The sequence below is a fragment of the Astatotilapia calliptera genome, chromosome 1 (genome assembly GCF_964374335.1).
Source record: "Astatotilapia calliptera chromosome 1, fAstCal68.1, whole genome shotgun sequence".
Taxonomy (NCBI): Eukaryota; Metazoa; Chordata; class Actinopteri; order Cichliformes; family Cichlidae; genus Astatotilapia; species Astatotilapia calliptera.
The window spans coordinates 7,438,217-7,461,567 of NC_137422.1; the positions used below are offsets into that span (position 1 = coordinate 7,438,217).

The following is a 23,351-nucleotide window of genomic DNA, read 5'->3' on the forward strand; positions in this document are numbered from 1 at the left end:
GATGGCCTCAGCCATGAACATACGCCTTTGTGAAATGTAGTTGGCCTCAGCCAGCAACACAGGCCCTGGTGAAATGTGAATGGCCTCAGCCAGCAACACTTGCCCTGGTGTAATGTGAATGTCCTCATCCAACACCACTGGCCCCAGTGCAATGTGGATGGCATCAGCCAGTAGCAGAGGCCCTTGTGTATTGTGGATGGCTACAGCCAGCAACACACTCCCTTGTGTATTGTGGATGGGCTAAGCCAGCAACACAGGCCCTGGTGAAATGTGGATGGTATAGGCCAGCACCAAAGGCCCTGGTGAAATGTAGATGGCCTCAGCCAGTAGCAGAGTACTTATTGAAATGTGGATGGCCTCATCTAACAACACTGGCCCTGTTGAAATGTGGATGGTATTGGCCAGCACCACAGGCCCGGGTCTGGTGAAGATGGACTCACGGGAATCACTGGCCCTGCTGCAAATTGGATGGCATCAGCCAACACAACTGGCCCCGGTGTAATGGGGATGGCATCAGCCAGTAGCACAGGCCATTGTGTATTGTGGATCACATCAGCCAGCAACACAGAATCTGTTGAAATGTAAATGACCTCAGACAGCAGCACAGGCCCTGGTGTAATGTGGATGGCCTCAGCAAGCAACACTGTCCCTGGTGAAATGTGAATGGCATCAACGAGCAGCACAGGCTCTGGTGTAATGTGGATTGCATCAGCCAGCAACACAGGCTCTAGTGAAATGTATATGACCTCAGACAGCAGCGCAGGCCCTGCTGTCGTGATGTTGGCCTCACAGGGAGCACTAGCCCTGGTGCAATGTGGATGGACTAAGCCAGCAATACAGGCCCTGTTGTAATGTTGATGACCTCATCTACCAACACTGGCCCTGGTGAAATGTGGATGGTAATGGCCAGCACCACTGTCCCTGGTGTAATGTGGATGGCCTCAGCAAGCAACACTGACCCTGGTGAAATGTGAATGGTATTGGCCAACACCACAGGCCCTGCTGTAATGTAGATGGTTTCGGCGAGCAACACAGGCCCTGATGTAATGTGGATGATGAGTAGCAAAGGCCCTTGTGTAATGTGGATGGTATCAGCCAGCAGCACAGTCCCTGGTCTGGTGAAGATGGACTATTAGATTATTCTGTTATTATATGTTACCTTATATATGTAATCAAAGTAGTTGAATTAGAATACTGCTGTAGATCACATTATACCCTTTAATATAGAGTGTGTGAGCTGTATGTAGTTTAGTTCTCATTATACTTTTGAGTTAACAGAACATATTCACATATTAGTTCATTAGATAAATGTGCATCACTCTGTATCCTTGATCTGCTGGGAATGTGTTACACTGTTTTCTTGACATGCTTAATTGTTGAATCATGAAGAGAAGGTTGTAAGCAGGAGACTCTGTGTCTAAAGACAGGGGAGATAGATAGACCACATTCCACACCCCCACCTTACAGAAAGCAGAGAAACAACTGCCGAGGTCATAACTTAGGCGCTGTAACAGAGAAAAAAATGTGATGTTTTGGCTTTTACGACTAGCTGGGGGCCACTAGAGACTATAAAAAGCTGAGCAACCCGTCACCATTTTGAGACATGTGCCTGACCCTCTGGTAGCATCTCTCCCGTCCGGACGTTGTAATGCTCTGACTGTTGAATTGTATGGAAATAAATGATTGTTGATTGAGCATTGATACACCGAGTATTGTCCCTCCTTCAGCCCAAAGATTCAAAGAATTGGGAGATTTCAACAACTTGGTGCCGTGTGACCCGGATCTTTGGTGTGCTGAGGAGGTGTAGATTTGGCCTTTGGTGAGATCGTGGGGCAAAGTGAACAGAAGGCCGGCCTAAAACAGAAAGGTAAGCACAGCCTGTTGTATTATAAATACCAAATGTGCATATTGGGCTTTCCAAATTAATCTGTTCGCTGAGTCACATGTATTTTCACAGTAAATTTGTCGGTGTCTGGTTTTTGGCGCAAGATACTAACAACATAAGTTGAGGCTGAATTCCAGTGTGTTAAATAAACTGCTTCTACCGAGATACTAATAACATACTACGTTGGACTAGTTGCAGTAAACTGCTTCTACCGAGATACTAATAACATACTACGTTGGACTAGTTGCAGCCACTTTACCTTCCACATTTAATTTTGTCCAATACTGGCTTCTGTAGCAATAATACGTTAGAATTTATTCTGAAGACGCGGCCATTAGTCCAGTACATTGAAGTCGAGGTTTGTTTATTTTGTTTATGGTGTCAGTGACGTCCTGGCTTTTGCCGGCTATGAAATAGAAGTTGATTTAAGGAAAAGCAGATGCTGGCTTCACGGTGCAGTTGAACGCTGGCAACGCGAGAGCGAAACACGTCCGTAGGTTTGGTTTATGATACGGCGTGTTCCGGTGGTGCGGCCGTGAAGTGCAGTAGTGGTTGGTGCTAGTTTTAGTACATTGGATAGAGGTTTGACGGTGGTTTGTGGCGTCAGTCGAGTTTTAAGGGCTGCGGTCATAATACAAAGTAAAATTTTAAGTACATAGAGCAACACCTGGTTTATGATGTCAGGTATAACTTCGGGGATGCAAGCATCACTTTTATGATGCGACTTTGCCCCGTTGTGGCGGTCATAAGCGCAGAGAAAGGGGTATTTTGGTCTATGGTGCAGTGTGCTTTAAGAAGATCTAATAGTTGAGCTCAGAGGTTTCTGTGCAAATTTCTGCTGATGAGAGGCGCTCTCTGTGTGTCACACTGATGGTGTAACGCGCTGTGTGTGTAAGGCGCGCTCTGGCCGTGGGTGAGGCGCGCTCTGAGTGTGCTTTTTGTGTGTGTGAAGTCTGAACACAGTGACAGTGACGGTTGATGTGTTTGATTAGGAGGACATTAGAGCAAAGACACATTTTAGGATCAAAGGTTGATGCCTAGTGTACCTGTGGAACATTTTGCCTATGGAGTGGCGACCCTCCTGTTCGTGGACACGCGGGCAGGACCGGCGGCGTCCGGGTGCCGAGGTGGTGACTTGGGGAGGTGAGGGCCCCCGCATAGCTACGGAAATAACACTGGAACGGCCGTGTAATCACGGGTTCACATTTATTCCGGACTAGAACAAGACACATTTTGCGAACAAAGGTTGAGTCTAGATTAGTAAAGAAATAAAAAGGTTGAATTCCTCGTTTCAGTGGTTGAAATTGTTGTGTGCCTGTCCCCTGACGAGTGTGAAATTAAATAAAGAGGGAATTTGGAGCCACATAGAGATAGACGGGCATAATTGGGTGTATTACTCTGTGGTGTAATAAAAATAAAAAGGAGAGATAGTAAGAGGTGTGCAGTGGAGAATTATGGAGGAGTACAGAGAGGAATGTGTTGGGAGACTGGCGTACAGTTTACGCTGTCAAGGTAGGCGGGTTGCCTGCTTATCTGTTTAACAGTGATGAAAATGAAATTAAATAAATCTCTTAGTGTGTTAATACAGGAAGCTGCGGACCTGGACCAACTGCCCCCACAAGCACAGCGGCCGAAGCAAAATTATAGGTAATGGGAACCACACCCAGCACGAATCAGCAGCTGTGAAAAAGACAGCAGCGAGGAGAGAATTAGAGGAGGAATTAAGAGAAGTTTTAACACATAAAATTGGGGCCAACGGACTTGTGGAGGTTGGGAAGGCATCCAGAGCATCACAACAAAAAGGTGAAACAAAAACACAGAAGCAGAGAAATCTGAGAGAAAGGCTCCTGTTAAGGTAACGCCTAGTTTGAGAAAAGATAAAATTAACCTGCTTTTATACAAATGCACATACACGCAATGAAGAAACAGCTTACACTCATGGACACGTGAAGATTTTCCAGCAAGGTTAAAGAAAAATTAACATACTTAAATGATGAAGTCTATACATTACTGACAAAGAAACCCTCTGGGTTGCAGGACAACAATTTAACTAAAAAAAAAAAAAAAAGGAACACTGGTCTAACCAACCAGGCAAGACACAACAAATTTAGTGGTTAAAAGATTCAAATTGTGACATGTTTTCTGTTGATTGATTAATAAAAGTGATTACTGAATGAAAGAAAATTCCTTTTTTGGGCTTTTAAACATGATCTTAAGAATTTTAACATGTACCTGTGTTGTCCTGTCAACTTGGTGGGTTAGGAGTTGATTATATCGGGAGAGAAAAAACAAAAAAAAGGGGGAGAGAAGGCTGACACAGGGCCTGGCCCCGTTGTCTCCCCTCTGAATAACACAGCCAGCACAACATCATTTTCCTGTTCGTTTGTTTTTGTTTTTCGTTTGTTTTTGTTTTGTTTTGTTTTTGTTTTTTCTATACATATTTAATTACAGGCTGCTTTGCCGGCCCTGAAAGCCGAGGCTGACTGGACTCCTGCTCTCCCCCATACGTGACACTGACCAAATGCTGCAACAGCTGGACCCACAACAACGACCTGAGAATGTCAACAGACCTGCAGGAATGTGATCTCATGCAGCCGAGACGGAGAGCACTAAACCTAAGGCCCGTTTCACTACACGGGGGAAAATTCCCAGACTGCGTCAGCTGACAGAGCTGTGACGAGACGCCCGCCAAGCCCGAATGAAAAGTAAGGCTGAGCGAAAGAATGCTGACCTTGATAACTTTGCATTCACACTGTGCAGGGCCCTGTTTCAGGAAGCCGGTTTAGTGGAAAAACTGAGTAAGTATACCCTGAGTTAACGAAAACTCTGGGTTTTCGGTTTCACAAAGCGAGTTCAGCTGAAGCCTGAGTGAGTCACTATGACGACACACGCCGTGAAGCTAACCTGCCCCCTAGCAGGTTTACTACAACTAACCCTGACTGTCTCCGCCCCTTTGTCGGAAACCTGACAGTAGGAAGTGTCAGACATGGCGTGTCTCTTCCTTGAAGAGCCAGTAGATCGTGAAGCCCAAATTCTCCGCAGAGCTCTCCGCCGGGAGAGAGTGATCAGAGCGCGTTTGGACATTTTATCATGTCCTGATGATTGTCTGTGCGAACGTTACCGTTTCTCAGCACAATCTATAATTTATTTGGATAACATCCTCAGGCCATATATTACGCATGTGACACATCGCGGACATGCTCTCAGTTCATTGCATATTATTTGTATCGCACTTCGGTTTTTTGCAAACGGGAGCTTTCTGTATAATATTGGTGACGCTGAGCACGTTTCCAAGGCTACCGTCTGTCGGGCAGTCAGGAATGTTACAGTTGCACTGAAACGTCTCCTGTACTCGTTTGTGGTGTTCCCCGGTCATAGACCCACAAGATTCATCAAAGAGGGATTCCACAAAATTGCAGGTATCAGGATGACCAAAACTTAATTCATGATGTGGTGATACTTGAACTACTACTTAAATTTTACATTTATTTTCAGGGTTCCCAGGCGTGATTGGCTGTATAGATGGTACTCACATTCCAATCATTGCTCCTTCAGTAAATGAAGGAGACTATGTGAACAGGAAGTCTTTCCACAGCATTAATGTACAGGTACATAGTTTCCTGTAGCATTTCAAACTAACAAATTATTTCATCATAGTAATGGATGCTAATTTGTGTTCTCTGCACTGTGAAGATCATATGTGATGCTGCCAACATTATCACAAATGTGGAAGCCAAGTGGCCAGGCTCTGTCCATGACTCACAAATATTCCGTGAATGTACACTGAGCACAAAATTTGGACATGGTGAGTTGAAAATACTTTAAAATATATAAAGACCAATTGCTTCAGGGACATTTGAACTGAAGTGTATCCTTCTGTCTTAGGAGAGTTCACTGGCTACTTGCTTGGTGATAGGGGGTATCCATGTTTACCCTATTTGCTTACCCCTTACCCTGAACCGGGCCCACAGCAGCGATATAATCTGGCTAATTGCAGGACAAGAGCCAGAGTTGAAATGACTATCGGAATGCTTAAGGCCCGGTTCCAGTGCCTGCAAAGACTCAGGGTCACCCCAGAAAGGGCATGTGACATTATTGTGGCATGTGTGATTCTTCACAACATTGCCACAATTAGAGGAGAACACTGTCCTTCTGAACCAAACATCAGCAGTGATCCAAACCATGAACATCCTGACCCTCCCACGGACATACAAGATGGAAGCGCAGTCAGAGACACCATATGTCACAATCATTTCTTTTGACCCATCACCTCAACATGTTGAAAGAAGAATAAACAGATTTTTTGTTCAACTGGCTTTATTGGTCGCCTGTGTTTCCTGTACACAAAGTATTAAAAGATGTAAACCTCATAAAGTGTCTCTGTTGCTTCCTCCTCTGTAACACCTGTCAATGTTTCTTCATTATTTTCCTGTAGTAAAGAAATAAACAACATTGCTGTTCTACTGTAAACTCATGTAATCTGTGGAGTATTACTCACAACTGCATGTTGGTCTGGCTCAACAGGAGGCTGCACCAGATGCAGTACACCACCACCATCAACTGATAGAATATGAGGTTTATACAGGTCACTTATAACTTACAAGGGACCAAATGGCAATTAACAAACATACCAATCACCTTACACTTCATTGTCATTATGCTCTCAAAGACAACCAAGACTGAGGGAAGGCAAAATCAGTAGGAAAATAACTTCACTACAAAATAATCCATTATGGTAAAGAGTTTATCAAATGAATGAGTAGCACTGCAAAGGTGACTGTGAAGAAAGGATGTATGCACATCATGTATTATTTTGAATTTACCCCCTATGTAGGCACTTGTGTCTTGCGGGGTTATTGACTCAGAGGATGTCCCCGCAGAGATGCCTTCGGCCACAGGGCGCCCACTGTTTTGGCTGAGGGCCAACTGCTCAGCCTCTGTGAGTGGTGGTGGTGGTGGAGGACCCCCACCTGTTTTTCGGGCCTCCGCTTTTTTTCTGTTGGCTATAACGGGTCACATTTGAGCATACAGAGTAAGCAAATATGTACTTGTAATGTGCTCAGATAATTTCAATAAGTGCTTACGGACAGAAAATTAATGTAGCCTCTAACTGCAATTGATTTACATCGGACAAACAGACCAAGCACTATGGCTCATAATACAATTACACCTTACCTGTTTGGACTATATTTTTATATTTCATTTTTACTTGCTGCCAGGCACGTTTGGGGCCTGTTGGGTTGCACCTGCGCTCACATCACGTCACAAAATAAAATGTATAAAATAACAAATAAAATAACATATGATAAAATAACGTGTTAAATGGGTGGAAATCCCTAGATCAATGTTTAAATTAACACTCACGCATTGACTCTGTCGGCTATGTTTTGCCATGCATGCTCACTTTCTTTTGCAGCTGTCGCTGTGTTACTTTTTTCCGCGGAATTTGCATGTTATCGGCATATGCTGCCATCAGAATTTCGGCCTCAAGCGCTGTGAAATACATTGACCGCGCCTTCTTTCCCTCCGTCTCCATGGTGACTCGCTTAATCTGTGCTCCACTGATCAGGGCTTTATGTATCCTCGTCCGCGCGCTTCACTTGGGGTTAAAGCAACTCCGCGTTGACTGAACTACTTGTTATCAGCCTTTCTGAAACCGAATATTCCGAGTTGGACAGTTCGGGGTTACTCAACCCTGCGTATCGTTTTTCACTCTGAGTTTTCTAAACCGGCTTCCTGAAACAGGGCCCAGGACAGTGATGGACCAACACGGATGATCGGGTGGCGAAAAAGGGCGTGACCGAGACAAGAGGAGTAACTGAGGACAGAAGGCACCTCAGAATGGACAAAAACACAGAAGAAGATGCAGGTTTCACCTGCGGTGAACATCGACACTGGAGAAAGGACTGCCCCAATTGGGGTCAGAACCAGGACGGACTGAATTTTGAGCAGCAGCAGCAGCAGCAATGGTCGCAAACAAACTGAAAAGGAGGGGGGCAGGACCCCAGGGCATGCTTCAGGCCGTGGTTTACCCAGAACACCAGAACAGGAAAGTGATGAACACAAACACCCACACAAACACACACATCTACATGCACTGACTCAGAATGAAGAGAAACAAACACACACACACACACACACACACGTCTCCAAACACACAGATTCAGAATGAAGTGAAATACACACATGAACACGTGCACTCGTTGAGTGAGTGAGAAATGACACACACACACATATACACAAACACACACACACATACACACACACACACATTGGAATGCTGATTCACTGAGAAGTGATCCACATACACACACACACACACACACGCTGATGCAATGAAGAATGCTTTGCTTATGCTGATATGCAAAATGCTGCACACAAACATCCCAATGCATAATTTTTATGAGGAGCCATTGATTACTTAGAATGTGTTATATGTCACCCAGAGGGCATTTATGTAGATTTTAGGAATAAGGTCTAAAAAAGTTTGGTTATGAAAACAATGTCTGTGCGTGATGTCTGTTTATGGCTCAAGGCCTTGACTGAATTCTTTGCTGTGCTTCACACAGCCCTGATGAGGAACAGTGGCACAGAGTGAAAATGATGAATTAATAGTGTAAGTTTTAGGTCGGAGTACGGCATTTTCTGTGATTGAGTTTTAATTCAAGGAGGAACAAAAGGTGTTATGGCACCTGAGGTTCTCATTCCCACACAATATTGTCCCGGCAGGAAGCAAAACGTTCCTGTGAATTTCTGGTTGATTTTTTGGTTTTGTTTAGCGCTAGCTTGATGTTATCAGTGAGCTTTGGCTTGTGTTCTTTCTCGTAAGCGAGAGAGGGATAGTTTTATGCTTGGACATGTCTGCAACGGGCCCTAGTTTGTGTTATTGTTATTAGTGTTTTGTTGGTTATGTCTGTTTTCGTTTTGTTACAGTGCACTGAGATAAGAAAATCTGAGAGGTGTGATCCACCGGTGGTGATATGTTGATATTTTGTGAGTTTATGATTTAACAATCAGCTCTTTAAACCAGGCCTGAAAGATTGAAATTTAAAGCGCTATGAAATATTCTTACAAAAACAGTTGCAAAGTGTGCTTCTCCATGATTGTAATTGGCTTGGGAGAAATTCACTTATAGGGAACACTGAGAAGTTCTGAGTCTAAAAGGATTGCACCGAGTCAATCCGGCCCAAAAAACAACAAGGAATTGTTTTCCTTTAAAATGATGACGTCATCTTGCTGGTGATGGATGCTCGAATAGGTTGCGCGTGAGACTCCATTATCAGCAACATCTGGTATGAATGTGTATGGAGGTATGCATGTGAATGGACTGTGATGGACTGACGACTAAAAGTTTTGACTGACTTGATACTGAGACAATGACTGCACCAACTTTAGGATTAGTAAATGCCAATAAACAATTCATAAACAATTCACCCAGCCGACAAGAGAAGGGTGGATGCTTCGCTTTGTTTTGTTTTGTTTTTTCAGGAGCAGGAGGATAAGAGAGACTGGAGGAGGAGACTCTAGCTTCACATAAGTATGAACTGCAGACTTAACACTGTGGTTGCTGATTTTGAGTTACCGATGTTTGCATTAAGAAAACTGTGCTATATTAGCTGTGTTTTGAGTAAGGTATCATGTTATATTATTGGGAATGCCAAATGCTACAGTGGAGAAGACTTTTGATACCACTCATGACTGGAATATGTTATTATTAACCATAGCAGGCCACTGTAAAAAGTCAATTAAATTTTATAGAGGAAAATCGCCAAAATTGAACAATACCTATGAATGACTGGCCACATTCAGAATAGAGATATGCAATAATAAACATTGGTCCACGTGATTTAGGTTCTCACTTGAAATAGTAAGTTATTAAATGTAGAATATAATCGACAGGGACATTTGATAGGATGTGGTACTGAAAAAGAACAAGAGCAAAGTAAATAAAGAAAATATTGTGTTTAGTTTGGATAAATTCAAATTAAAATGTACCATTACACTCAGAGGATCAATATGAAATAAAACATATGCAAAATTTGTAGGAAGTACATGACTGATAACTGTTCTGTCCTGAGCGTTTGTTTCTAGAGCACCCACTTGACCACACCAACAGTTTCTCGCCACCGAGGAGGGGTACTTGCAAAAAGAATAAAATAAAAATCTGAGTTTAACAAAACATTTTAAATGTAAATATCAAGCTTACCTTTCTTTTTCCATGAAATGTGCTTGTGGGCACGCCAGCCATTTTGAAAAGGTGGGCAAAACAACTGGCAAGGCCACACCCCCACACGTGTGATATAATTTAGTTAATAGTTATTAGTCTCAACACCCAAGGATAACCAGAAGAGCATGACTGATATGATGGAACTGGGATTTTGTTACACTTAATTTTTGCAAAACACAAATAAAACTAAATTGAAACTAAGGATTTTCAGAAAATAAAAACTAAACTAAACTAGCAAACAATTGGTAAAAACTGATTAAAACTGATGAAAATTGCAAAACTATTACAACCCTGGTCCAGACTAAGATGGTGTTGGACATCTTCAGGGCAGAAAAGGGTTGGTGTGACCAAGGTGTGGTTTGGCTTGTTGTATGTACATTTCAAAATGTTACAGCTCTGGATGGACCAGTTACCAGGGCATGGAAGGATGACAGACTTTATTACATGAGGAGAAGGGACATTTTCGGGATCGAAGATCCTCAGGGATGACAAGGCTGGAGCAACGGTACTCGAGAGAAGAATTTCTGATACTTTCTGAGATATGATGTCACCAACCTTCTCTTTTAATTGTCTAGCTCCAATGAATTGACACATGGGAGTGTGTCAAAAAGGGGGAAGTTGAGTCCGAACATCAAACAATGGTTTTATGAACATCTTATGACGTTATTTCTGTGTTTAATAATTTAGCTATGGTAAAACTTAAGCTTATAATGTGTTAGACTTAGAAAGGGTTCACTAATTTTTGATTTCTTTTACACACACATAGATTATGATTAGAATAGGTCCTGAACATAATATTTTAAACCAAATTTGAATCATTAGAACAACAATGGATAACAATATTAGATTATCAAGGCTAGGGAGAGAGGTGTTTTGGTTTTCTGTCTCTTGCAGAGAAAGGAAGATACACCAGACGGGGACACGGAGATGTGAGGACCCTTCACAGCAGGGACAGATGTAGGGACTGCCGAGACAGCAACTGGGGTCAAGTGTCATGACGTTTGGGCTCCTGGAGAAGATGGATCCCACAAACACAGCAATAACCATGAAGGGGTTGGCGAAAACCAGGAACACCAGACCAACGAGGTTCGAGAGGCTCTTGGCAAAAAGGGGGACACGCCGGTGAACCCAAAACACACAGATCCTTGTTTGAAATCGGGGCAGAATAATCCCCAGAACTGTGCAATGACTAAAGGGTGGTCTAACCCCGGAGGTCGAAGAAAGAAGCTGAGAATCACCCAACTGGAAGACACTGGTAGCTGCAGCAATAAAAATAAAGGTTAAAAGCTCCTTAGACAGAGGTTCTAGTCTAAGTACATTTGAAAGGTATAAGGTGGCATTAAAATGGGAGTGGAAAACTGGAGCACCAAAATAAAGCTGTGGGAGAATTGGGGAGTGATGGGAGAGTCATCTGTAACTGCTGTTATGGTTGTAAATCTAACTTTGCTTGCATCTGAACTGCGTGAACACAGAGGTCATCCCACATATGGTCCACCCGTTAAAGGGGGACAGAGGGCCTCAGGATCAAGAAAACCTGGACCTTGCGACCCTGGAGTGCATGTTGTAAGTGATCTCTTTCAGAGATCAAAAGGGGGAATTATTAGATTATTCTGTTATTATATGTTACCTTATATATGTAATCAAAGTAGTTGAATTAGAATACTGCTGTAGATCACATTATACCCTTTAATATAGAGTGTGTGAGCTGTATGTAGTTTAGTTCTCATTATACTTTTGAGTTAACAGAACATATTCACATATTAGTTCATTAGATAAATGTGCATCACTCTGTATCCTTGATCTGCTGGGAATGTGTTACACTGTTTTCTTGACATGCTTAATTGTTGAATCATGAAGAGAAGGTTGTAAGCAGGAGACTCTGTGTCTAAAGACAGGGGAGATAGATAGACCACATTCCACACCCCCACCTTACAGAAAGCAGAGAAACAACTGCCGAGGTCATAACTTAGGCGCTGTAACAGAGAAAAAAATGTGATGTTTTGGCTTTTACGACTAGCTGGGGGCCACTAGAGACTATAAAAAGCTGAGCAACCCATCACCATTTTGAGACATGTGCCTGACCCTCTGGTAGCATCTCTCCCGTCCGGACGTTGTAATGCTCTGACTGTTGAATTGTATGGAAATAAATGATTGTTGATTGAGCATTGATACACCGAGTATTGTCCCTCCTTCAGCCCAAAGATTCAAAGAATTGGGAGATTTCAACAGGACTCACAGGAATCACTGTCCCTGGTGTAATTTGGATGGCATCAGCCAGCAGCAAAGACCCTGGTGTTGTGAAGATGGCCTCACAGGCAGTTCTGGCCATGGTGAAATGTGGATGGCATCAGCGACTAGCAGAGGCCCTAGTGTATTGTGGATTCATCAGCCATCAACACAGGCCCTGTTTAAATTTAGATGGCCTCAGCCAGCAACACAGGCCCGGGTGAAATGTAAATGGCCTCAGCCAGTAGCACAGGCCCTTGTGTATTGTAGATTCATCAGCCATAAACACAGGCCCTGTTTAAATGTAGTTGGCCTCAGCTAACAACACAGGCCCTGGTGAAATTTAGATGGCCTCAGCCAGCAACACAGGCCCTGGTGAAATGTAAATGGCCTCAGCCAGCAACACAGGCCCTGGTGAAATGTAAATGGCCTCAGCCAGCAACACTGGCCCTGGTGAAATGTAAATGGTATTGGCCAACACCACAGGCCCTGCTGTAATGTAAATGGTTTCGGCGAGCAACACAGGCCCTGATGCAATGTGGATGATGAGTAGCAAAGGCCCTTGTGTAATGTGGATGGTATCAGCCAGCAGCACAGGCCCTGGTCTGGTGAAGATGGACTCACAGGAATCACTGTCCCTGGTGTAATTTGGATGGCATCAGCCAGCAGCAAAGACACTGGTCTGGTGAAGATGGCCTCAGCCAACAGCACAGGCCCTGGTGTTGTGAAGATGGCCTCACAGGGAGCTCTGGCCATGGTGAAATGTGGATGGCATTAGCGACTAGCAGAGGCCCTGGTGTATTGTTGATTCATCAGCCAGCAACACAGGCCCTATTTAAATGTAGTTGGCCTCAGCTAACAACACAGGCCCTGTTAAAATTTAGATGGCCTCAACCATGAACATACGCCTGTGTGAAATGTAGTTGGTCTCAGCCAGCAACACAGGCCCTGGTGAAATGTGAATGGCCTCAGCCAGCAACACAGGCCCTGGTGTAATGTGAATGTCCTCATCCAACACCACTGGCCCCGGTGCAATGTGGATGGCATCAGCCAGTAGCAGAGGCCCTTGTGTATTGTGGATGGCTACAGCCAGCAACACACTCCCGTGTGTTTTGTGGATGGCAACAGCCAGCAACACACTCCCTTGTGTATTGTGGATGGGCTAAGCCAGCAACACAGGCCCTTGTGTATTTTGGATGGCATCAGCCAGTATCAGAATCAGAATCAGAATACTTTATTGATCCCTGGGGGAAATTATTTTTTGTTACAGTGCTCCATTTTAAACCAACATTAAGACAAGACAGACAATACACTAACTAAGAATAGTACAATATATACATATATATACATACATACATACATAACTCACTCATAAATAAATAGTTGGAAAAGAAACATGTGTAGTTGTAGCAGCAAACAGTGTGTTAAGTGGATGCGTTGTACAGGGAGATGGCCACAGGCAGGAATGATTTCCTGTGTCGCTCAGTGGTGCTTTTCGGTAATCTCAGTCTCTCACTGAACGTGCTCCTGTGACTGACCAGCATGTCATGGAGTGGGTGGGAGGTGTTATCCAACATTGTCTTTATCTTGGACAGCATCCGCCTCTCCGACACCACCTTGAGGGAGTCCAGCTCCATCCCCACAACATTGCTGGCCTTACGGATTAGTTTATTAAGTCTGTTGGCATCTGCGACCCTCAGCCTGCTCCCCCAGCATGCAACAGCATAGAGGATCGCACTGGCCACAACAGACTCATAGAAAATCCTCAGTAGCACAGGTCTTTGTGTATTGTGGATGGTATGAGACACCAACACAGAACCTGGTGAAATGTAGTTTGCCTCAGCCAGTAAAACTGGCTCTGGTGAAATGTGGATGGTAATGGCCAGCACCACAGACCCTGGTGTAATTTAGCTGGCCTCAGCCAGTAGCACAGGCCCTGGTGGAATTTGGATTGCTTTAACCAGAAACACAGGCCCTGGTGAAATGTGGATGGTATTGGCCAGCACCAAAGGCCCTGGTGAAATGTAGATGGCATCAGCCAGCAACACATGCCCTGGTGAAATGTAAATGGCCTCAGCCAGCAACACAGGCCCTGGTGAAATGTGGAGTGCCTTAGCCAACATCACAGGCCCTAGTGTGGTTAACATGGCCTCACAGGAAGCACTGTCACTGGTGTAATGTGGATGGTACTGGCCAGCACCAAAGTCCCTGGTGTATTGTGCATGTCCTCAGCCAACACCACTGGCCCTGGTGTAATGGGGATGGCATCAGCAAGTAGCACAGGTCTTTGTGTATGGTGGATGGCATCAGCCACCAACACAGGACCTGGTGGAATGTAGTTGGCCTCAGCCTTGAACACAGGCCCTGGTGAAATGTAAATGGCCTCAGCTGGCAACATACTCACTGGTGAAATTTGGTAAGCCTCAGCCAGTAGCACAGGCCCTGTTGTAATGTGGATGGCTTCATCTAACAACACTGGCCTTGGTGAAATGTGGATGGTAATGTCCAGTACCACAGACCCTGGTGTAATGTGGATGGCCTTAGCCAACAACATTGGCCCCGGTGAAATGTGGATGGTATCGGCAAGCACCACAGGCCCTCGTGAAATGTGGATGGTATTGGCCAGCACCACAGGCCCTGATGTAATGTGGATGGCATCAGCCAGCAGCACAGGCCCTGGTGTGTTGAAGATGGCCTCACAGGAAGAACAGGCCATGGTGTAATGTGGATTGCCTCTGCCAGCAGCACAGGGCCTGGTGTAATGTGAATGGCCTCATCTAACAACACTGGCCCTGGTGAAATGTGGATGGTAATGGCCAGTACCATAGACCCTGGTGTAATGTGGATGGCCTTAGCCAACACCACCGGCCCTAGTGTTGTTAAGATGGCCACACAGGAAGCACTGTCCCTGGTGTAATGTGGATGGTATTGGCCAGCACCACAGGCCCTGGTGTGGTGAAGATGGACTCACAGGAATCACTGGCCCTGCTGCAAATTGGATGGCATCATCCAACACCACTGGCCCCGGTGCAATGTGGATGGCATCAGCCATCAACACACTCCCTTGTGTATTGTGGATGGGCTGGGCCAGCAACACACTCCTGTGTGTTTTGTGGATGGCAACAGCCAGCAACACACTCCCTTGTGTATTGTGGATGGGCTAAGCCAGCAACACAGGCCCTGGTGAAATGTGGATGGTTTCAGCCAGCACCACAGGCCCTGGTTTAATGTGGATGGCATCAACGAGTAGCACAGGCTCTGGTGTAATGTGGATCGCATCAGCCAGCAACACAGGCTCTGGTGAAATGTAGATGACCTCAGACAGCAGCGCAGGCCCTGCTGTCGTGATGTTGGCCTCACAGGGAGCACTAGCCCTGGTGCAATGTGGATGGCCTAAGCCAGCAATAAAGGCCCTGTTGTAATGTGGATGATCTCATCTACCAACACCAAAGGCCCTGGTGAAATGTGGATGGTAATGCCCAGCACCACTGTCCCTGGTGCAATGTGGATGGCCTCAGCAAGCAACACTGGCCCTGGTGAAATGTGAATGGTATTGGCCAACACCACAGGCCCTGCTGTAATGTAGATGGTTTCGGCCAGCAACACAGGCCCGTGGGTAATGTGGATGACGAGTAGCAAAGGCCCTTGTGTAATGTGGATGGTATCAGCCAGCAGCACAGGCCCTGGTCTGGTGAAGATGAACTCACAGAAATCACTGTCCCTGGTGTAATTTGGATAGCATCAGCCAGCATCAAAGACCCTGGTCTGGTGAAGATGGCCTCAGCCAACAGCACCAACCCTGGTGTTGTGAAGATGGCCTCACAGGGAGCTCTGGCCGTGGTGAAATGTGGATGGCATCAGCGACTAGCAGAGGCCCTGGTGTATTGTGGATTCATCAGCCAGCAACACAGGCCCTGTTTAAATGTAGTTGGTCTCAGCTAACAACACAGGCCCTGGTGAAATGTAGATGGCCTCAGCCATGAACATACGCCTTTGTGAAATGTAGTTGGCCTCAGCCAGCAACACAGGCCCTGGTGAAATGTAAATGGCCTCAGCCAGCAACACAGGCCCTGTTGTAATGTGGATGGCATCAGCCAACAATGCAGGCTCTGGTCAAATGTAGATGGCCTCAGAAAGAAACGCAGGCCCTGCTGTCGTGATGTTGGCCTCACACTGAGCACTAGCCCTGTTGTAATGTGGATGGCCTCAGCCAGCAATACAGGCCCTGGTCTGGTAAAGTTGGCCTCAGGCAGAAACACAGTTACTTTTGTGGTGAAGATGGCCTCACAGGGAGCACTGACCCCGGTGTAATGTGGATGGAATAAGCCAGTAGCACAGGCCCTTGTGTATTGTGGATGGCATCAGCCAGTAGCACAGGTCTTTGTGTATTGTGGATGGTATGAGCCACCAACACAGAACCTGGTGAAATGTAGTTTGCCTCAGCCAGTAACACTGGCTCTGGTGAAATGTGGATGGTAATGGCCAGCACCACAGACCCTGGTGTAATGTGGATGGCCTTAGCCAACACCACTGGCCCTGGTGAAATGTGGATGGTATCGGAAAGCACCAAAGGCCCTGCTGTAATGTGGAAAGCCTCAGCCAGCAACACACGCCCTGGTGAAATGTAGATGGCCTCAGCCAGCAACACACGCCCTGGTGAAATTTGGCTGGCCTCAGCCAGTAGCACAGGCCCTGGTCTGGTATATAATGCCTAAGGCAGAAGCAAAGTTTTGGTGTGGTGAAGGTGGTCTCACATGGAGCACTGACCCTGGTGTAATGTGGATGGAATCAACCAGTAGCACAGGCCTTTATGTATTGTGGATGGCATTAGCCACCAACACAGGACCTGGTGAAATGTAGTTGGCCTCAGCCATGAACACAGGCTCCGGTTAAATGTAGATGGCCTTAGTCGGGAACATACGCCCTGGCGAAATGTGGATGGCCTTAGCCGACACCAATGGCCCTGGTGAAATGTGGATGGTATCGGCAAGCAGCACAGGCCCTGGTGTTATCTGGATGGCCTCAGCACACAGTACATTCCCTGGTGTAATGTGGAAGGCCTTAGCCAACACCAGTGTCCCTGGTGAAATATGGATGGTATCGGCAAGCACCACAGGCCCTGGTGAAATGTGGAGTGCCTCAGCCAACAGCACAGGCCCTAGTGTGGTTAACATGGCCTCACAGGATGCACTGTCCCTGGTGTAATGTAGATGGTACTGGCCAGCACCAAAGGCCCTGGTGTATTGTGCATGTCCTCGGCCAACACCACTGGCCCTGGTGTAATGGGGATGGCATCAGCAAGTAGCACAGGTCTTTGTGTATTGTGGATGGCATCAGCCACCAACACAGGACCTGGTGAAATGTGAATGGTATTGGCCAACACCACAGGCCCTGCTGTAATGTAGATGGTTTCGGCCAGCAACACAGGCCCGTCGGTAATGTGGATGACGAGTAGCAAAGGCCCTTGTGTTGTGAAGATGGCCTCACAGGGAGCTCTGGCCATGGTGAAATGTGGATGGTATCGGAAAGCACCAAAGGCCTTGCTGTAATGTGGAAAGCCTCAGCCAGCAACACACGCCCTGGTGAAATGTAGATGGCCTCAGCCAGCAACACACGCCCTGGTGAAATTTAGCTGGCCTCAGCCAGTAGCAAAGGCCTTGGTTAAATTTGGATTGCATCAACCAGCAACACAGGCCCTGGTGAAATGTGGATGGTATTGGCCAGCACCAAAGGCCCCGGTGTAATGTAGATGGCACCAGCCACCAATACAGGACCTGGTGAAATATAGTTGGACTCAGCCATGAACACAGGCCCCGGTTAAATGTAGATGGCCTTAGTCGGGAACATACGCTCTGGAGAAATGTGGATGGCCTTAGCCGACACCAATGGCCCTGGTGAAATGTGGATGGTATCGGCAAGCAGCACAGGCCCTGGTGTAATCTGGATGGCCTCAGCCAACACCACTGGCCCTGGTGTAATGGGGATGGCATCAGCAAGTAGCACAGGTCTTTGTGTATTGTGGATGGCATCAGCCACCAACACAGGACCTGGTGAAATGTAGTTGGCCTCAGCCTTGAACACAGGCCCTGGTGAAATGTAAATGGCCTCAGCCGGCAACATACTCCCTGGTGAAATTTGGTTAGCCTCAGCCAGTAGCACAGGCCCTGTTGTAATGTGGATGGCTTCATCTAACAACACTGGCCTTGGTGAAATGTGGATGGTAATGTCCAGTACCACAGATCCTGTTGTAATGTGGATTGCCTTAGCCAACAACATTGGCCCTGGTGAAATGTGGATGGTATCGGCAAGCACCACAGGCCCTCGTGAAATGAGGATGGTATTGGCCAGCACCACAGACCCTGATGTAATGTGGATAGCATCAGCCAGCAGCACAGCCCCTGGTGTGTTGAAGATGGCCTCACAGGAAGAACAGGCCATGGTGTAATGTGGATTGCCTCTGCCAGCAGCACCGACCCTGGTGAAATGTAGATGGCCTCAGCCAGCAACACACGCCCTGGTGAAATTTAGCTGGCCTCAGCCAGTAGCAAAGGCCTTGGTTAAATTTGGATTGCATCAACCAGCAACACAGGCCCTGGTGAAATGTGGATGGTATTGGCCAGCACCAAAGGCCCCGGTGTAATGTAGATGGCACCAGCCACCAATACAGGACCTGGTGAAATATAGTTGGACTCAGCCATGAACACAGGCCCCGGTTAAATGTAGATGGCCTTAGTCGGGAACATACGCTCTGGAGAAATGTGGATGGCCTTAGCCGACACCAATGGCCCTGGTGAAATGTGGATGGTATCGGCAAGCAGCACAGGCCCTGGTGTAATCTGGATGGCCTCAGCCAACACCACTGGCCCTGGTGTAATGGGGATGGCATCAGCAAGTAGCACAGGTCTTTGTGTATTGTGGATGGCATCAGCCACCAACACAGGACCTGGTGAAATGTAGTTGGCCTCAGCCTTGAACACAGGCCCTGGTGAAATGTAAATGGCCTCAGCCGGCAACATACTCCCTGGTGAAATTTGGTTAGCCTCAGCCAGTAGCACAGGCCCTGTTGTAATGTGGATGGCTTCATCTAACAACACTGGCCTTGGTGAAATGTGGATGGTAATGTCCAGTACCACAGATCCTGTTGTAATGTGGATTGCCTTAGCCAACAACATTGGCCCTGGTGAAATGTGGATGGTATCGGCAAGCACCACAGGCCCTCGTGAAATGAGGATGGTATTGGCCAGCACCACAGACCCTGATGTAATGTGGATAGCATCAGCCAGCAGCACAGCCCCTGGTGTGTTGAAGATGGCCTCACAGGAAGAACAGGCCATGGTGTAATGTGGATTGCCTCTGCCAGCAGCACCGACCCTGGTGTAATGTGAATGGCCTCATCTAACAACACTGGCCGTGGTGAAATGTGGATGGTACTGGCCAGTACAACAGACCCTGGTGTAATGTGGATAGCCTTAGCCAACACCACCGGCCCTAGTGTGGTTAAGATGGCCACACAGGAAGCACTGTCCCTGGTGTAATGTGGATGGTATTGGCCAGCACCACAGGTCCTGGTGTGGTGAAGATGGACTCACAGGAATCACTGGCCCTGCTGCAAATTGGATGGCATCAGCCAGCAACACAGGCCGTTGTGTATTGTGGATACCTCAGCCACCAACACAAGCTCTGTTTAAATGTAGTTGGCCTCAACCATGAACACAGGCCTTGGTGAAATGTAGATGACCTAAGCCAGCAACATACTCCCTGGTGAAATGTCGTTAGCCTCAGCCAGTAGCACAGGCTCTGGTGAAATATAGATGGCCTCAGCCAGCACCAATGGCCCTGGTGTGCTGAAGATGGCCTCACAGGGAACACAGGCCCTGGTGCAATGTGAATGGCCTCAGACAGCAACACAGGCCCTGGTGTAATGTGAATGTCCTCATCCAACACCACTGGCCCTGGTGCAATGTGGATGGCCTCAGCCAGCAATACAGGCCCTGTTGTAATGTGGATGACCTCATCTACCCTGGTGAAATGTGGATGGTAATTGCCAGCACCACTGTCCCTGGTGTAATGTGGATGGCCTCAGCAAGAAACACTGGCCCTGGTGAAATGTGAATGGTATTGGCCAACACCACAGGCCCTGCTGTAATGTAGATGGTTTCGGCCAGCAACACAGGCCCGTGGGTAATGTGGATGACGCGTAGCAAAGGCCCTTGTGTAATGTGGATGGTATCAGCCAGCAGCACAGGCCCTGGTCTGGTGAAGATGGACTCACAGGAATCACTGTCCCTGGTGCAATTTGGATGGCATCAGCCAGCAGCAAAGACCCTCGTCTTTTGAAGATGGCCTCAGCCAGCAGCACAGGCCCTGGTGTTGTGGATGGCCTCACAGGGAGCTCTGGCCATGGTGAAATGTGAATGGCATCAGCGACTAGCAGAGGCCCTGGTGTATTGTGGATTCATCAGCCAGCAACACAGGCCCTGTTTAAATGTAGTTGGCCTCAGCTAACAACACAGGCCCTGGTGAAATGTAAATGGCCTCAGCCAGCAACACAGGCCCTGGTGTAATGTGGATGGCATCAGCCAGCAATGCAGGCTCTGGTCAAATGTAGATGGCCTCAGACAGCAGTGCAGGCCCTGGTGTCGTGATGTTGGCCTCACAGGGAGCACTAGCCCTGTTGTAATGTGGATGGCCTCAGCCAGCAATACAGGCCCTGGTCTGGTAAAGTTGGCCTCAGGCAGAAACACAGTTGATAGGTTTGTAGCTTGAACCTATCCGCTGGAACGTTGAGGACAATATAATTACACAGCGAAGCAAGACACGAGTAGGCAAAGTTCTTCATGCTACTCATGCATGAGGGAGTCCTGCCTGGAGCCGCGTGTCGTTCCACCACTTGACCTCCGTCAGACTCTCAGCCAGGCTCCCCATAGCACTCCTTTTATTGTGGTTACATGAATATGCATAGGGTCATTAACATATGACATCTTACATAGGTATACATGTGAACAAAGAATACTGTGTGTGTGTGTGTGTGTGTGTGTGTGTGTGTGTGTGTGTGTGTGTGTGTGTGTGTGTGTGTGTGTGAGAGAGGTCAAGGTGTTAACATGTGAAGGTGCCAGGAGCAGGTCCATCTGAACAAAAGGCTCTTATACTTAAACAGATATACATGTGTTTGCTAAACCATATATCAGAAAGAGAAGATACGACCTCTCCTAGGAGGTGTGTGATCTATGCCAGAACACTCTGTAGAGGGAGTGAACGCACTCCCCCTTCATGCTACTCAGAGCCGTTACAGACCTCCTAGGATGAGACATTCTTTCAATCTACAAATGATTATACACTTCTAAGCATATGTGGGTAAATATTTCTAAGCATAAATGACAATCAACAATACAAAACCTAACATTCCCCCCTTTTTGACAATTATGCTAGAAAAGTTCCCAGTTATGAATACCTCATGTCTGATAGTTTCAATGCAAACATTTTTATACTCAGCATATGTCAAATTACCCTAAATTACTGTAAAAGTACACAGTTTAACAAATGTATCAGCAGTTATCCCATTTCTCATTAATCTCATCCAATGGCAAACTGCATCCTACGAGCAAACAAAGAAATTGTTAATGTAATAGTTGAAATAAGAAAGTAACATTTTCAAAAACATCTCAGCTTGGTGGTGCTTCCTCCGGGTGTGCATCAACTTCACAACAGGAGAAGAATCATCAGCTAGATTCACTCCAAACCAACCATCAGCTGCACAACACACAACATAAGCCTAATGTCTTATTAGCTATGAGTTTAGTCACCAGGTCTGTGCTCTTCACTCATTTAGGCCACAGATCTATTCAGTTTTCCTTTTCCTTTCATCATAAAACATGTGACATGCTGTCATGCACTTCACAAAAAAAAAAGTTTGTTCTGACGTATTCAGAGTTGTGTATCTAAATACAGGATTCACTCGCACATCAAAGCAGGAAACTCAGTGTTTTAGAGTCTCTACTCAACACACAACAACTCCAACACATCCCATTCACTCGTGCTAGAATTCAATCTAAGAACGATCAACTAATTTGAATCAGCTATTAACCCACTAGGATGACAGGACAACAGAAATGCATGTTCAAAATGTTATCACTAAAAGAGAATTTCCCTCATACAGTAAATTTAGTAGTAAACTTGTGCTGCATCAATCAAGCAGGAAGCTTCTCCCAATTTACTATGTTAACAACTAAATTTATTATCTGATCACTGGTTGGTCAAACCAGAATCTTTTTTCCCACAAAAGTTAAACTGTTGTCCTGCAACCTAGAGAGTCAGTTTTTTGCATTGGATAAATTCAGCATTTGATAACAAGTGTCTGCTAAATTGACACTATTTTAACACTGATGAAAGATAACAAGCTGATTTTCATTGCATGTGTGTTTGTGTTATTAGGCAGGTTTAATGCATGTCTGTGGAGCTGCATATCCAACAGAGCATGTTCTTAAAGCTGCCTTTTCTACACACTTCTCTGCTATTTGATCATTTCTTAACTAATGTGCTATGAGTCCACTGGTATTGGCATCACACGAGGTGACTTGGACAAGATGATAAACAGACTCACACGCTTAAGATGTTGTCTAATCTTCATAAGCTCTCTTGTGTTTGGAAGTGTTAGTAGGGTTAATGCATGTTGTGCTTGTGTGTGTGATTTTGTATATGTTTCTATTTTTGCAGTGTTTCAGACCCCTTCACAATTTTCCAACTTAAGCAGTCAGTTTTCTTTTCCCCAGGTTTGCTAACCCAAATTTTGATTTCCCCACATTTAACACCAGCACTCCTCTGTGTTCTACTTACTCACTCTGTGTCCTCTCACTCTGTTGTCCTCTCCCACTTCAACAGTCCAACAGCCGGCAGTTCTCCTTCAGCTTTGTCCTTGTGGTGGGGCGTGGTCTGCGGGGCCGTGCGGACGCACCTGCACGGCATCCGCAATCACGCCCGCCTTGTTAAAACACGGGGACTCAGGGGTTGGTGGTG

The 23,351-nt window shown here is 46.2% G+C and overlaps 2 long non-coding RNA genes across 2 annotated transcripts; both read left to right on the forward strand.

Moving 5' to 3' along the window:
* The first annotated feature begins 3,748 nt into the window (after positions 1 to 3,748).
* On the forward strand, positions 3,749 to 6,259 carry LOC145429791 (uncharacterized). Its single transcript, XR_013910128.1, has 2 exons — positions 3,749 to 5,493; positions 5,579 to 6,259. It is a non-coding gene; the product is annotated as an uncharacterized LOC145429791 (long non-coding RNA).
* Positions 6,260 to 7,640: 1,381 nt separating this feature from the next.
* LOC145429802 (uncharacterized) lies at positions 7,641 to 12,283 on the forward strand. The gene is made up of 2 exons (XR_013910138.1): positions 7,641 to 9,422; positions 10,688 to 12,283. It is a non-coding gene; the product is annotated as an uncharacterized LOC145429802 (long non-coding RNA).
* The last annotated feature ends 11,068 nt before the right edge of the window (positions 12,284 to 23,351 follow it).